This window comes from Octopus sinensis, linkage group LG10 (assembly GCF_006345805.1).
Source record: "Octopus sinensis linkage group LG10, ASM634580v1, whole genome shotgun sequence".
Taxonomy (NCBI): domain Eukaryota; kingdom Metazoa; phylum Mollusca; class Cephalopoda; order Octopoda; family Octopodidae; genus Octopus; species Octopus sinensis.
The window spans coordinates 93,947,049-93,964,548 of NC_043006.1; the positions used below are offsets into that span (position 1 = coordinate 93,947,049).

Below are 17,500 nucleotides of genomic sequence, written 5' to 3' on the forward strand. Positions count from 1 at the left end.
AAGATTGACAGAATGCTATTTTGAACTAATATTGCTTCCGTCGGTAATAATGAAACTCGATTACTCTTTGGGTGAAATAGCATCTGAACTTCAAAGCCATTTTGCAAGACTAACAGTTCTTCAAATAGATCTACTGTGAGATTTGTTTGCATCGATCGGAAATCGATTTACAGCCAAAACTGATATTTTCAGCTCTCCAAAATTTTAAAATCTACAAACCATGTCTTTCTTCAACGCTAGAAGATGAAGATGTTAATATTCTTGGTCAGCATATATTTCCAGAAATGCCTTTTATGTGGGGAAAATGATAGAAGTTTTGATCTACCATGTTGTAACTTGGAAATTGAACTTCGCTGAGAAATGTAATTTCTATTCTTTTGATTCAACGAGATTTTATTTCCTTGCTGTTTGAATTTCATTTGTTAAAATATCAGAAAGGCAAGAAAATCTGCTAGTTTGTTTTCAAGATACTAACATACATTGTTTCATCCATATTTCTTTTTTAAAATTCAACTTCGCAGGCAATTATCGCAGGCTTTCTTTGCTTTCGTAGCAAAGTTGTCATCTGGAGCTAAGCCAGAACTTTTGTTCTCACATATAAGAAACTAGCTCAAAAGCCGCGCGATAGGGCGGCTTTTAAGCAAGTATATGGATGTTAAGCAACTGACCCGAATGGGAAGATCTGCAAACAGATCTCGGACTTGTTTTGGAGAATTTGTTGTAGTTGCTTCCTCTAAAGTCATATTCCAATGATGATCATATTCGTCGCAAAGATCACGTAAAAAATCGCCGAAAATTATCGCTGGATTTCGCAGCTAATTTCAATTATTTTCAAAATATATTTCCAAGTTATAAAAATTGTTATTGCACAAAAAATTTGTCTCAAAAAAATCACGTAAAAAAATCGCCGAAAACAATTGCAGTAATGAAAACTTGGGAATCCAAAATTTCAGGATTACGGGTCCGGATTCGGTCCGGAATGTTTTTAATTTACTCACGGTGTCAGCCTGATTCCAAAATGGTATATGTCGCACTACGGCTTCTAAGAGTAAAGTTGAAAAAATGCGATACACTGACATTAGCATGTATTATATAAGATAACAAACGACATAGTTTAGTTGTGTAAGCGGAGCTTTCCCAAACCGGAATTTGTTTAGTTCCTGCACTCAAACTGGAGAGGGTCAATGCGAAGTTACTTGATTTCTTTTTAAATTGTAAATGAAATAATATTTAAAGATCAGTCCTGCTTCCAAGATCTTTGGAGGGTCTTTGAATTCTATGGACAACGGTATCACCCTTCCTTCAGATTAAGCAAATAAATGTACCACTACAACTACCATCATCGCTATCACAACCACAATCACCACCAATGTTAGTATAATCTCTACTACTTATACAACAACAACAACTACTACAACTACTACTAGAACCTCTGCTACTCCCACTACCACTACTGTTACTACCACTACTACCGTAACCATACATACTACTATTGCTACAATTATAACTTCTACTACTACTACTATTACTACTATTTGCTACATCACTATCACAATCACCATTGCCAGAGTGAGTACTACAACCGCAACTACCAACGCTACAACCAAATATTGATTGCCTTTCTGACATTTTTAACGAAAGAATTATTCAAATTTAAACAACAGGGAGACAAGATGTCCCTTGTTCAAGCGAAAGGAACAATAATGACATTTATTTACAAAATATCAACAACAAAGAACATACATGTATTTAGCGGTCGAGCTTTGGTCTTATTTGTTGCTTCGATTACAACCTGTAAAGCTTCATTTAGTTTATCACGAAGACGTCTTACAGTTAAATGTTGCCTATAAATAACACAGCCACTAAGTGTAAATGACTAAGAAAAGGGAGAAATTAAGACGAAAAAAAGAATGAATTTACCTGGAAGAGTTCTGGTCGTAAGAAGGAATAATACAATGAGTTGAAAGAGAATTCCGAAGTCTGGCAATTCATGAAAAACAGCTACGACCAGAGAAAGATTTCCTTATTCATGGAAGTACAACAGCATTTGGATGAAAGCGATGTGAGTTTCAAGTTAGGTGAGATAGTACAAAGTGATCTGGCACAAAGAGAGAAAGTTCTTCAGAGCAATTCTTTTAGCAATAATGGTAGAAAAGACTAAATCTGGTGACGTCACGTTGATGTGACAAAGATTGCAGAGTCGAAGCAAGAGAGGGACCAATCAAATTAGGGACTCATACCTGAACCCGATCGAGGAGAGACAAGTGACAAGACGGTGCACCGGCCCAAATATGACAACAACATTCCATAAAAGGATGAATTGTGGACATGTAAAAATACAAAATTGCCTGAAATGTGAGGTAGTCCTTTGACCTACACAATGACCCAGTCTTGCAGGAAGCAGACCTATCAATTGATTGTATGTAAGAATCCCAGAAAGATCAGGTCAGAAAATAAGGCCAAGCAGTTTCAAAGAAGATCTTTCCTCAAGTGGTTTATTAGAATTACCTTAATTTTTTTTTTCAGTTTTGTAAATCGTTGAAAATTTTGTCTCAGATTCTAGCAACTCTTTAGTAACAGGATCACAGACCAGTAATAAAGACACGCAGTCATGCAGGGCTGTTTCATCAAATCGTACACAAACTTCACTTGCTTTTACGCAAATCATCACAACGTTTGTTTCCAATTTAATACAACCACACTAACCAGTGAGGATCAATATAAATAAACATAGATATATTTATATATAACACGTCAGAAAAATATTTGTGAAAGAGTCAAAACTAAAAGCTCCATATTTCCTATATTTCGCTTTAATTTCAATATAATTTCGTTTAATATATTAAATATTAATAATTAATACTCATTCCATACCGGTTTATATCTAAACGAAGCAAACTACGAACATGGGACTTTGGTACATCACCAATCTGGTTTCTGCTTACCAGTAATACAAAGTCCAAATTGGAATATAATCACAACTCAGTGGCTGGTGTACAATGCTTACGTTGAGAACGGCTACGATTTTAAAATCGTGGCATTCTAAATACCTAACGACCTCATCAGGGCCTCTTTGACATTTTTCACCCATATTCAGAATGTCAAGGGGTCGCTGTTACCTAGATTGAAGACCCGCATTGGGCAGCCCATAAAATCTCAAATTATTGCTAATTATTTGTTGATATTCTTCAGATTAGATCGGTAGAAAAATTTGCGTTCAGCAATGTGTGTGTGTGTGTGTGTGTGTGTGTGTGTGTGTGTGTGTGTGTGTGTGTGTGTGTATGTGCGCGCGCGTATGTATGTATGTATGTATGTATGTGCGTGCATATATATATTATATTCACTATGTGTGTCTGTATAGGTATAGTATACATATAGACACACACAGACACACACACGTGTGAGCGTATCTTTTATCTGTTACTTTTCCAGTAATTGGACTGCGGCCATGCTGGGGCACCGCCTTGAAGAATTTTTACTGGAATGAATTGACCCAGGTCTTTTTTGTGTCTGGTGCTTATTCTAGGAGCTGCGGAACCACTAAGTTACGGGGACGTAAACAACACCGATTACCAAGCGGTGGTAGGGAACAAGCACAGACACAAAGACGCACACGCACACACACAAAGACATACTTATTAGCAATGCACCCCGGCGTTGCTCGGGTGTTATGACCGACAGCCACATTGTATTATTTGTTTCTTTCTTATGGGCAGATTCGGCATACGAGGAGTATGAAGCAAATAAATCTTCTTTATGAACATGTTTTTCGGTCATTTTCTGATGAACAATGCTGCAGTTTCCGTCTACCAAATTCAGTCACGTGTCTGCGGTTTGCCTAGGGCTATAGTAGAAAACATTTGCCCAAGGTAGCGAAAGGCGGCGAGCTGGCAGAAACGTTAGCACGCCGGACGAAATGCTTAGCGGTATTTCGTCTGCCGCTACGTTCTGAGTTCAAATTCCACCGAGGTCGACTTTGCCTTTCATCCTTTCGGGGTCGATTAAATAAATACCAGTTACACACTGGAGTCGATATAATCGACTTAATCTGTCTGTCTGTCCATGTTTGTCTCCTCTGTGTTTAGCCCCTTGTGGATAGTAAAGAAATAAGAAAACATTTTCCCAAGGTACCATGCAGAGGGACTGAACGTAGAACCATGTGATTATGAAGTAAACTTCTCAACCACACAGTCAGTCTTGTACCTAATATGTGTGTGTGTGTGTGTGTGTGTGTGTGTGTGTGTGTGTGTGTGTGTGTGTAAAGGATCAAAGGCGTTCCTCTTTCCAACATGACTATACACAGATGAACCACGTTATCAGAAACCTCCCTTTTCAAGACGGCGAGAGGTTATTTGAAGGCGATTAACTTATTACTTCTTGCAAAACAAGCGACCACGTAGCGGTTTCCTCGTTGACTCTTTAACGACATGAGTACCAAACAGGTGAAATATATATAAACAATGCATTCAATACATTGTAAATGCATTTGCCTGAAAGTATTCATGGTCTTATATTGTTAGTCTTCGTTCGTTAAGTGCTTTCGGAATGCTGCTTTAAGAATTGTTCTGATTGTTACAGTTCTTCGAATACATTCAGGTTATTGTTTCCGTTGTTTGTTGTTCTGGTAAAGGTTCACCTGTTATTAAGTAATACAAAATAGGCTGCGACTTTGCTTGTTATCTCCGTTGGTGGCGGTACTAGTGGTAGTGGTGATGGAGGTGATCTTCGTCATCGTCCTTCTAATGTTAGCGGTGGTGGTGGTGGCAGTGATGGCGTGGTGTATGTAAGTAGCGATGTCGTAAATTTTTCTAAATGAAATACCATTTAACAATCTGCAATTATATTTACATCGTTTTGTTTTGACGGTGGATTTTACACTGTAATTAATCACTCTGTTAATATATAAGTGTCTATATGCATGCATACATACATACATACATACATACATACATGCATAAATACATATAAATCACAGTATGTGTGTGTATATTGATTAACGCATACATTTCTACAATTCTCAACCGATTTTCACCAAACTTTACACACACATTACTTATGTCCCATCGATGGTCATGCACTATAACATTTTGCTCTGAGCTCCCGCGTAAAGGAACAAACCGGGGAAAACGGTGGTTTACACGGGTTTTTCTCTAAATCATTGCATGTACATAGTTTTTTTTTATGTAGTGTCTTCCATACTTTTTTAATCTATATCTTCGTGTATTGGCATTAGAGAATATTTTTAGCGGTTTTCACATTTTTTATTTATTATTTATTTATATTTTGCAATTGTATATAATTAACTTGGTTAGAGAATACTATAAAAGTGAAAGAATTGTGTTTATTTAGTTATTTCGACTGTTCACCTGCGACGGTGAATAAATTGATTAGGAACACTGTGCGCAATGAATATCCAACACCAAACTAACTTAATCTACATATTTAAACTGCATTAAACTTTGGCAAGCTTACCTTTGCCTACTCTGAGTTACTTGAAAGGTGATGTTCCTTTCCCTCTCTTTTATTTGTTGATACCATTGTTTAACTACCAATGCATTGTTTCACTTTAAGGATGTTTATTTATCCATCCATTATGATATTTCGAAAGCGACATCTTTTCACAGCGAACTACCAAACATACAAAGCAGTATTCGTGAACTGAAGCCAAACTCTTCATGTCTTCATTTTTCGTTACCTGAAGTCAATTTCAGGGTGGACGTACACTGTAAGCATGTAGCAAATACATTCCTTTAACTCTACTTTTTCAAGTAAGTAGTATGTTGCCATTTTTTAACGTACTAATCATACTTCTCTCCGAAAACCTGGCGCCCTTTGCTGTTGAATAAAATAAACTCGCAGACGGGAAGTTTCAACGTCTTCCTTCAAATTCCTTACACTATTTATGTTGCTGTTTCTGAAAAAATATTTCGCTTTAATGTAAAAACTATATTTGGTAGTCATTATTTGTAATCTACTCCCAAAACACTTCAGTAACTTTACTTTGCATCGCTTGCAGACTTATATGTTCTATGATTATTAAAGTGCAACGACCTCCACAGTAACCAGCCTTCAATTTGGTTTTCTGTTCCTACCTTAATTTGAAACATAGATTGCCGTACTACTTATAAACCTTCTCGGTGTTCAATTATTTGGTAAAAAAAATATTCCCAAAGCAAATTAAACCGTATGAAGGAGGGGTGCGTTTGCTAGTGTGTATATATATATATATATATATATATTATATATATATATATATATATATATATATATATATATATGTATGCATTTATGTATACATACATACATACATACATACATACATACATACATACATACATACATACATATGTACGTACATGTATGGATCTTTTTTATCTTTTACTTGTTTCACTCATTAGATTGTGCCCATGCTGGGGCTTGAAGAATTTTTAGTTGAATGAATCAACTCCAGTACATTTTTTCTTAACAAAACACCTGCAGAACCGCTAAATTACGGAGGGTGTAAACAAACCAACACGTGCGTGGGAGACAAACACAGACACAAAGACGCACGTGTATATATATATATATATATATATATATATATATATATATATATATATATATACAACGGGCTTCTTTCAGTTTCCTTCTAACAATCCAGTCACAAGGCTTTGGTCGGCCCGAGACTATAGTAGAAAATATTTGCCCAAGGTGCTATTCAGTGGGACTGAACCTGAACCATATGGTTGGGAAGCAAGCTTCTTACCACACAGCCATATACATGTGTGTGTGTGTGTGTGTGTGTGTGTGTGTGTGTGCATACATTAATGACGATTTCATTTCCATATTTTTTGTGGAAGAAGACAACTTTTAATTTATTTTATATTTTTTTTACCAACAGGCAGTATATATATGCTTATTAACCCATATACATACATACATGCATACATACATAATTACATACTTATGTAATTATATATGTAATTACATACATACATACATACATACATACATACATACATACATACATACATACATACATACATACATAATACATACATACATACGTACGTACGTACATACATATAAACTGTCGTATAAGTTATGCAAAAATGAAAATAACATTGACATCTCATTTTAGCAGATATATTTACCAAAATTACATAAAAGTATCTTGAAATACTAAAGAGTACGTTTACTTTCAAAATCGCCATTGGCTTCAACCTTAGCCTCCAGGCGACTTCGGAATCTCCTGCAACTCTTCTGGGCGGTCTCTTTGTTTAAGTTGATGAGTGCTGCGTTATTCTTTGCCTTCAGTTCATCTTTGGTGTTACAAGGAGTTTTGTTGGTCTCTCGCTCAACTGCGCCCCACACATAATAATCAAAGGGGTTGCAGTCTGGGAAGTTAGGTAGCCAGATGTTATGGGTTATGGGATCGCAGAAATTGTCTGACAGCCATGACTATATTCTCCTGCTTGTGTGGCATGGTGCAGAGTCCTGTTGCCAGACATAGGGTCTTCTAGCAGCCACCCTCTTGGCCCAGGGCAGCTCTACATCTTCCAAGTTCTCAGTGTTGAGTCTGAGGCCGTGTGGGAAAATGAATGGAAACATAACGTCGCCATCACTAGAAATCACTCCAAACACCAGGATGTTGACTGGATGTTTGATTTTTATCACTCTCGGTACAAGTCCTTAGATTGCACTGTCCTCAAATTGACACCCAAACACTCTGAAATGTTCGTATTGGAGCTTCTGGCACGAATGCCAATCAGTACAGTATGTTGTTTCTAAATTTCTGGCAGAGTGAATTGTGTCATGGTGGGGTTTTTCTCACAGACGGTGTCCAACTGACCCTACTATACTGTGTAGTCGACAAAACCAAAAAACAAGAATGCGCGTGCGCGAAATAAAAAATATATAGCGGTGACAATTTACCTGTGTGAGTGTATATATATACACACACATACAGTGACCCAAAAGTAGGTTTACAGTCGTCACGTAGGCACTTTAAATTTCTTTTAAAACATTTTATTACATTTAAATTTCTATCTTACAATTAACTAAATTAGCATAGAATAATGGTTTCAAATGTTTTTGTTTTATATTTAAGATCTTAACTGTTAATATATGAATGCGAAAGAGATGATTGAATAACTGTAAACCTACTTTTGGGTCATCCTGGACATACATACATATTTGTGTGTGTGTGTGTGTGTGTGTGTGTGTGTGTGTGTGTGTGTGTGTGGTGTGTGTGAAGGTGCGTGGCTTAGTAGTTAGGGCAGTCGGCTCACGATCGTTGCTCCAGTCCATTCAGCTGACAAAAATGAGTTGTACCTTATTTCAAAGGGCCAGCTTTGTAACACACTGTGTCACGCTGAATCTCCCTGAGAACTACGTTAAGGGCACACGTGTCTGTGGAGTGCTCAGCCACTTGCACGTTAATTTCACGAGAAAGCTATTCTGCTGCTCATATAAGCTGGTACCCTCGTCGTCGTAACCGACTGACTGCTCCAATATATATATATCTTTATATATAAAACTGAAGTTGTCTGTATGAGAGTCTGTCTCCTCCGATTTAGATTCCTAACTACCCCCACATTTTGCGGTGCAGTTTAACCAAAAGCGGGTATCTTATAGTCGTGATTCATATCGAGCCCTTCTGGGTATTAGCGCGCGTCTACGATGAGTTTACGATTTAAAAAAAAATTTACCATCATTTTTTCGTTTTATTAATGCATTTTTATGCTCGGTTATATAAGGGAAGTAACTCTCTAAAAATGCTTATATAGTTATTTCCCTTACAAACCCGAGCAACGCCGGGCGATACTGCTAGTATGTATATATATATATATAGTTAATCCAAACATGAAAGCACAAAGAGAAAACACAACGCGAGGACGTTGAACAAGTATAGTGTTAATGGACGCTCAGGAAAGGAAAGAAAAAAGGAGGATTTAACGTTTCGAGCGGAGCTCTTCGTCAGAAACATAGGAAAAGGAAAGATCCAAGGAAGGGAAGACGGAGGAAAAAAATCGCCAACGATACACACGCGGTCAAGCGCAGGAGTAGCTTGCTCAACTGGTACTTTATTTTGTCCGAGAGGATGAAAAGCAGAGTCGACGTCGGAAGCATTTGAATTCAGAACATGAAGAACCGAAAGAAATACCGCTAAGCGTTTTGTCCAACGCGCTAATGATTCCGCCATGGGAAAATAACATGTGTCTTCCTCTCTTAAAACAAACAGGCTTTCAGAGTAACCTCAAAGGTGCAGTTAAAGGAAGTCATGATATAGTGTCTGTCAGTCGGAACAGGACAATGGAAGTGTGTGCCTAGTTTTCGAAACTAACGTAAGGGAAGAAAATGGGCTGAGCTGGTTTGGCTGGGTTCCAAATACGTTGGAGGAAAAAACACAGGGATTAAGTCAGGTTTTCCCTAACTCTTTTGTTACTTTTGTTGTGTTGTAGGAAGAAGTAGAGAGTAGCGAAGTGACTGCAAATGAGATTTGGTTGGATAGGTCTTTATGCAAAAGTAAGTCTTGATGACTGTTGAAGACTACGGAGCCATATCGCATAAAGTCCAGCCGTTACACGTGTAGTAGTAAGAATTGTTAAAGGATTTCGTTCCTAAAAGGAGTAAAAGCAGATGAGGAGAGATAGTAGTGAACAGCTGCAGAGACTGTAGAGAGAAAAGGTTCTGAAAGCTTCCTGGTCATGGCTTCTTAAACGGTGGATTAAGAGCAGATTAACCAGAAGCTAACGACCAAGAAGTTGAGGACAAAGATACTGAGTCATCACCCACCCCACGCAACCCTTTACCCACTTCTACCGATTCCTCGTCTTACAGAAAAGAAATGAAGAAAGTTGGGGAAATTGGAAACGAAAAAGTTGTTAAGAAAGAAAAAGAACAAACCAAACGGAAGGAATGTGGAACAAACAAATATCGGTTTACCCGTTTTCCAGAAGAAACCAAGATGAAGAAGCCCGCCTATTCTTTGGAAGCTATGAGGTTTGCAGCGGTGCCATCACAAAATGAAGATTTCAGGGACTTCTTGAAATACCTGCAGGAGAAGAATGGGATTGCTGGTGCGTGAAGAGATGAAGGCAGAGTTTAAAATGCACACGAAGGACTGACTTCAGGTGAAAACCCTAACAAAAGTTTTCCATGAGCTATCAGGAATATGAAGGCCCCTTCCTGCCAAATTCCACAGCTGAACTGCTAACAATCACATATGAGAAGCCACTTCACTTCGTGTACAAAGGATTTGTTCATAGTAATTGATGTAGGAAGCCCTGATGCGAGTCGGGGGGGCATCTCCAGTGTGGGGATCTGTTTCATTATTTCTTTTCTTGTTTCTTGTTTAAATAACGTCTGCCTCAATTGCATCTTGTTTATACCTATTTCTTTACTACCCACAAGGAGCTAAACACAGAGGACAAACAAGGACAGACACGGATATATCGATTATATCGACCCCAGTGCGTAACTGGTACTTATTTAATCGCTCCCGAAAGGATGAAAGGCAAAGTCGACCTCGGCGGAATTTGAACTCAAAACGTAACGGCTTGTTTATCTTGCCGTTTCTATAACAAAGTGTTGTCATATTGTTCAATGGGTATTACTACTGGTTCAACTGCGTTTATGTATATATGAACCTTGCAAGGACTGTGCAATCAAAGATGACTTTTATTTTTTACTTGCAGGATCTCGAAGGGAGAGTGCTCATCCTAGATTTGAAGACAACACTCTAATCGACCCCACCTCCATTGTGCTGGTTACTTAGTCTGCATATGAGGTCAGTACCTTCCTTTATTTTCAAAGTTTTGTAGTTGTGCAGCAAGTAGCATGTCTGTTTCTATTTTTTATTCCAAAGATTGTCAACCATTATTAGAAGTCATCCAAGACGAATCCTTCTCTGTCGAGTCTTGCAGGGATCACAGAGTGGGGTTTCTCACTACTTTTTTCAATAAACTTTTTAAAAAGTTATTTAAAAACCCGTCGAGTTGGCAGAATCGTTACACGCCAGACAAAATGTCATTAAGTATTACGTTCTGAGTTCAACTTCCAGCTTTACCTTTCCTCCTTTCCTGATCGATAAAATAAATACCAGTTAAGCATTGGCGTTGACATGATAGATTGACCCTTTCCCCCAAGTCTACGGGCGTTATGCCAAAATTGTATCCCTTTTTATCTCTCAGCGATTTAATGGTTACCTTCCTGTGGTAATGTGCCATCGGGTTTAATTTTTTAGTTTCTCTTCACAATTAAAACAACATAGTTTAGCCCAAACTACATTCTAATATCCTTGTTGAATACTCTTACTTCTTAGATCAGAGAATTCGTGTTTTGTTGTTGTTGTTGTTGTTTCATTTTTTGCGTACACTTTGTGGTCATCCATATAAAGCAGCATTATTTTTGCCCTAGTTATGGTAAACCTGTAGACAGGCCTGGATTTTCTCTGTATACTTGTCAGAGAGACTAACACAAGCACGAAAATCAGTGAAGAAAACAAGTCACCCAGAAAGACTCTCTACGAATTTTCACATTTCCAAATGAGTCATTTCCTCATGTTAATCCTAATCCTTCTTTCGATGATCTCATTGGAGATTTTTGAGGTATTTTTCTTTTCTAAAAACAACACTATTATTCTTCTCATTGACCTTGATTGTTCTCAGACCCAAGAGTCAGCAGTGTGGAACGTTGTCGATAGATTACATGTATTCCATCCAGCCAACAGCTAAATTCTTTTTACTTAATCGTACCCTTACTTGGTACCCTCCTATCAATATACAACCGATCGACAGTTCCCTTTGACTTTTTTCTGCTTCCCTTTTGCGCCCCTGCCAATAAATTCTCTTTCTCCAGAAAGTTATATATTTCATCTGCCACGGGGCCAGTTGATAATTCCAGAAGAATAATAAGCTTGGATTATAATTGATTACTTCCTTTTTCTTTCCTTTGTCCTTCTGTCCCATCATTGTTGTTCCTCTTGTCATCCATGTTGTGAGCTTCATTTTCTCTGCAATGAGTCATATATGGCTGTGTATACTTAGGAGATTTTCGAGCCATAATCCTTGAACACAATCTGATCCAGTAATTTCCTAAGCCATCTCTTTCACTTTATCTTCGTTACTATTTATATTCCCTTGAAGGCGGCGAGCTGGCAGAATCGTTAACAGGTCGGAAAAAATGCTAAGCGATATTTCGTCCGTTTTTACATTCTGAGTTTAAAATCCGCCGAGTTCGACTCTGCTTTTCAGCCTTTCGAGTTCGATAAAATAAGTACCAGTTACGTACTAGGGTCGATATAATCATCTTACCCTCCCCTTAGACTGATGGTTGTGCCAAGATTCGAAACCAATATTTATATTCTCTTGTTTTGATCTTGTCACATTTCTCTTTTCAATTTCCATAACCAATCTCTCCTCTTTCATGCTGAACTCTTTCGCTCCAATATATCTGACCAAAAATGCTTTGCTGTTTCGGCATCTCGAACACCATTCCTCTGAAGTTCCTTCTCATCATTCTCCTGAGGTTCCTTCAGATGTTGATAAAATTTTCTTTCATGGTTTCTACAGAAACCATTCTGCTGGAATTGGTTTATTATTTGTTGGTATCTCATTTTAAAATTCATTTTTCATTTTAAAATTCTTTTACCTGATATAGCCTCTTGTGTGGGGGATGGGAGTGGAGAGGGGTGTTATCACTTCTTTAACTTCTTGTAATCCTCCGTTTCGACTGCTTTTCTGTGTCTTCTCCGTCCTCATTTCAATGATTGCATTTATCCTTCCAAGTTATTTACTGAACTGTCCATTAATAGTCTTATCATTGAGTGAGAGACCAATGCATTCCATCAAATTGACATTGGGGTTACATATACAAATCATGACTACCCGTCTGATAAGGGTACACCAGGCACATGCATCACAACCATATGTGCACGACATGATGACCTTATATTAAGATAAACAGCACATGACCGTGAAAGTGGGGCCCCAGTTAGAATTTTCTTCAAGTCGAGTAGCTCATCCCGCTCAAAAGGTCCTTGAATAAGGGTCGTTAAGTATGTTGATCAAAACACCCATGTTTCCAGAGGGATATTATTGAAACCCCAAAGAATTCCTTTCAACACATGTCTATGATGCTCCTCCACTACTTCTGCTCGTGATCAGAGATGCACATATCGTCAGCCACTAAGAGACATGCTCAACTGGTTAAGGTCAAACAACTGACAAGCAAATCTGTGGTATTGAGCAGAATATTGCTGTAGCCCATCTTTTATACCAAGACAAAACAATGTACATGATAACACTTCCAATCAGTTACTGCATCAGGGCATTTTTTTTTATCATCATCATCATCATCTTCATTATTATTATTATTATTATTATTATTTTTATTTTCTACTCTAGGTACAAGACCCGAAATTTTGGGAGAGGGGCCAATCGATTAAATCGACCCAAGAACGCAATTGGTGCTTAATTTATTCAGCCCGAAAGGATGAAAAGCAAAATCGACCTTGGCGGAATTTGAACTCAGAACGTAAAGACAGATGAAATATCGCAAAGCATTTCGCCCGACGTGCTAACGTTTCTGCCAGCTCGGCGCTTTATTTATACTTTATTGCCTTTGCACAGCTTCTAACGCTGGAGATGTACTACGGTGTCAGCTGTTCACTACCAGTGAACTAAGGTAACACCTCTTATTTTTCGAGCACCTTCCGGAGTATTCGAACGGTTCCAAGCAGTTTCTGTTTTATGCAAGTGCTCCACCCTTATTGTAGCCCCTATTTGTTCCATGTACTTCTCGAGATTTTTGCTCCCTGTTCCCAGGGCTCCGACAATTATTGGTACTACTGTTACCTTTTACATCGACCACAACTGCTTAACTTCCCAAGCTATCCTGTCATATCTATCGACTTTTCTTTCTTCCTTATTGCATATCTTGTTTTCAGCTGGGCATGCTATATCTATGATCCAGCATAGTTTGCTTTCTTTCTCAATTACGACTATATCCGGCTTCCTATTTTCTATCTCATGGTCGCACTGAATCATATAATTCCACAGGATCTTTGCATTTATGTTTTCGACAATGACTTCAGGTTTTTATGGCCGTACCAATCTTTTGCTCTGTCAAGTCCATACTTGTTTCAAAGTGTCCAATGAACAAGCCTTGCTATATTGTAGTAGCGTCTCTTATATTCCTTATGGGTTAGTGGCGTACATTGGCTGGTAATATGCCATACAGTTTCACCGTTTTGTCCACAGATTCTGCACTTATCACTTTCTGATTTGTTGTCTACTCTGTATTTCATGTAGTTTGTTCTTAGTGCTTGCTCTTGGGCAGCACAGATTAGAGCCTCCGCTTCCGATTTTAAATCACTTTTAGTCATCCACAGCCATCTTTTTTCTCTGTCTTATCTTCAATATCCCTATGAAATTGACCATGCATTCTTTTCTTTACCCACCTAATTTCAGTTTCATCCGTTTTCAATTTCTTTTACAGTGCTTTATCTTTGCAATCTTCCATCCTACACAAGCCTCACCTTCTTAATTCTAATAATAGCGATTCTGTGGCATTGTTTACATACAATGCTATGTTGTTTTCTTCTGCTCTAATGCTGTGTTCGTATCCAATAAGTACCCTTCCCACTCTTTATTATTATTGTTATTGAGTGAGAGAGCAGTGCATTCCATCAAAGTGACACTGGAGTAAAATATACAAAACCCACTATACGCATCATGACTACCCGTCTGATAAGGGTACACCAGGCACATGCATCACAACCATGTGTGCGCAACATAGTGATCTCATATGAAGACAAACAGCACATGACCTTGCAGGTGGGGCCCCAGTTAGAATTTTCTTTTGGTCCAGTAGCCCATCCCGCTCAAAAGGTCCCTGAATAAGGGTTGTTTTAAGGATGTTGAAAGAAACACCCATGTTTCCAAAGGTGAATTATCCAAACCTCTAAGAATTCCTTTCAACAGACGGCTATGATGCTCCCCCACTACTTCTGCTCATGATCAGAGATGCACATATCGTCAGCCACTAAGGGACATGCTCAACTGGTTAAGGTCAAACAACTGACAAGCAAATCTGTGGTATTGAGCAGAATATTTATACCAAAACAAAACAATGTATATGATAACACTACCAATCAGTTAAGATCAGAAACCACAAGAGCCACTGCCTGGTACTGCATTATTATTTTTATTATTATTATTATTATTAATTATATTATTATTATTATTATTATTATTATTATTATTATTATTATAATTATTATTATTTATTATTATTATTATTAATTATTTTTATTATTATTTATTATTATTATTATTTTATTTTTATTATTAGTATTATTATTATTATTATTATTATTATTATTTTTATTATTTTTTTTATTATTATATTATTTTATTATTATTATTATTATTATTATTTATTATTTTTATATTATTATTATTATTATTATTATTATTTATTATTATTATTATTATTATTATTATTATTTATTATTTTATTATTATTTTTATATTATTATTATATTATTATTATATTTTTATTATTATTATTATTATTTTTATTATTATTATTATTATATTATTATTATTATTATTATTTATTATTATTATTATTATTATTATTTATATTATTATTATTTATTATTATTATTATTATTATATATTATTATTATTATTATTATTATTATTATTTATTATTATTATTTTTTTTATTATATTATTATTATTATTATTATTATTATTATTTATTATTATTATTATTATATTATTATATTATTATTTATTATTATTATTATATTATTTTTATTATTATTATTATTATTATTATTATTTCATTATTATTATTACTATCATCATCATCATCATCAGCAGCAGCAGCAGTATAATATATATTCTAACTAAAACTATGTACATAAATAGGTCTCTATTATTGATATCTCTTTGTTAGATACACCTGAGAGATTTTAGCAGCAGCAACGTGATATTGAATAAATTGAAAATGCTTGTTAGGTTTCGCACTGACCCTGTTGGATATAAACTCGGTTGCACTTGTTTGTAAATGAAAACGCTTCAATTTATCTCTGGTTGTGAAGGAAGTAACAAATCGTTTGACAGAGGTACTTAGGGCTCTCCACATAAGTAATTTGAATCTATTTCACTATATTTCGGTCAGTCTATCAAGCTAGATATCTCTTATTTGATTCTATTCACGTAAACACCACACACACCCACACAACACACCACACACACACACACACACACACACACACACACACACACACGTATGTACTTACGTGCATGTGTATAGTGGACGATAGTAACCTACACAGAGCAATAAATTAACGCATGCAGTTGCATCTATTTGTACACACGAGAAGCACTATGGATGAAATCACGTTAATGATTTTTATCATGTAGTCACGTTAATGATTTTTATCATGTAGTCAGCATGAATTGAAAAGTTATAGTTATTTATATATTAAATTAATAATTATATATATATATATATATAATATATAGGCGCAGGAGTGGCTGTGTGGTAAGTAGCTTGCTTACCAACCACATGGTTCCGGGTTCAGTCCCACTGCGTGGCATCTTGGGCAAGTGTCTTCTACTATAGCCTCGGGCCGACCAAAGCCTTGTGAGTGGATTTGGGAGACGAACTGAAAGAAAGAAGCCCGTCGTATATATGTATATATATGTGTGCGTTTTGTGGTCTGTGTTTATCCCCCTAGCATTGTTTGACAACCGGTGCTGGTGTGTGTTTACGTCCCCGTCACTTAGCGGTTCGGTAAAAGAGACCGATAGAATAAGTACTGGGCTTACAAAGAATAAGTCTTGGGGTCGATTTGCTCGACTAAAGGCGGTGCTCCAGCATGGCCGCAGTCAAATGACTGAAACAAGTAAAAGGTAAAAGAGTAAAAGAGTAGATATATATATATATATATATATATATATATAATATATATATATATATATATATATATATATATATGGGGTACTATGTATATATGTACTATGTATATATACACACACACACACACATATATATGTATGCATGTATGTAATGCAAAGGAATAGGAATTCTAAATCCAGACTCGCCCAACCACATCGAATGATAGGAAACATTTAGAATCGTTTAGAATAAACAAGTTAACTGAACTTCCTCAATTGGTCCATCCTGATTTCGCTTCCATGGAATTTCTTGTGTGTGTGCTTCGTAATCATATTTAATAGAAATCAATTTTTTCTTCATTCAGGTGGGAACTCAAAGTGAAGTCAAACATGGAAGAACAAAGAACCAGAACGAACGTGGCTTGTTGAAAACTAAACAACAGACTTTGCCATAAATACAGTCTAACCAGCCAAACGTTGTTATTGTTGCCATTGTCCTTATTCAGGACCTTATAATCCTTGATCGAGCAAACTGTCTGCCATACGTACCCTACTCTTGATAGACCTGTCTTTGATTATTCAGACGGTGTGTACTAATG

General features: G+C 36.6%; 1 protein-coding gene across 3 annotated transcripts in view; it reads left to right on the forward strand.

Moving 5' to 3' along the window:
• LOC115216602 (dual specificity protein kinase zak2-like) overlaps positions 1 to 17,500 on the forward strand; it is a 30,106-nt gene that overhangs the window by 9,933 nt on the left and 2,673 nt on the right. For 2 of the 3 annotated variants that reach the window (XM_036506929.1, XM_036506928.1), the window contains exons 2-3: positions 10,683 to 10,774; positions 17,267 to 17,500. The exon at positions 17,267 to 17,500 is cut by the window's right edge and continues 2,673 nt beyond it. The gene's annotated coding sequence lies outside the window, so the exon portion shown is untranslated. Of the gene's footprint in view, positions 1 to 10,682; positions 10,775 to 13,611; positions 13,672 to 17,266 lie in introns of those variants that run through there. The other variant, XM_029786075.2, reaches the window with a different exon arrangement.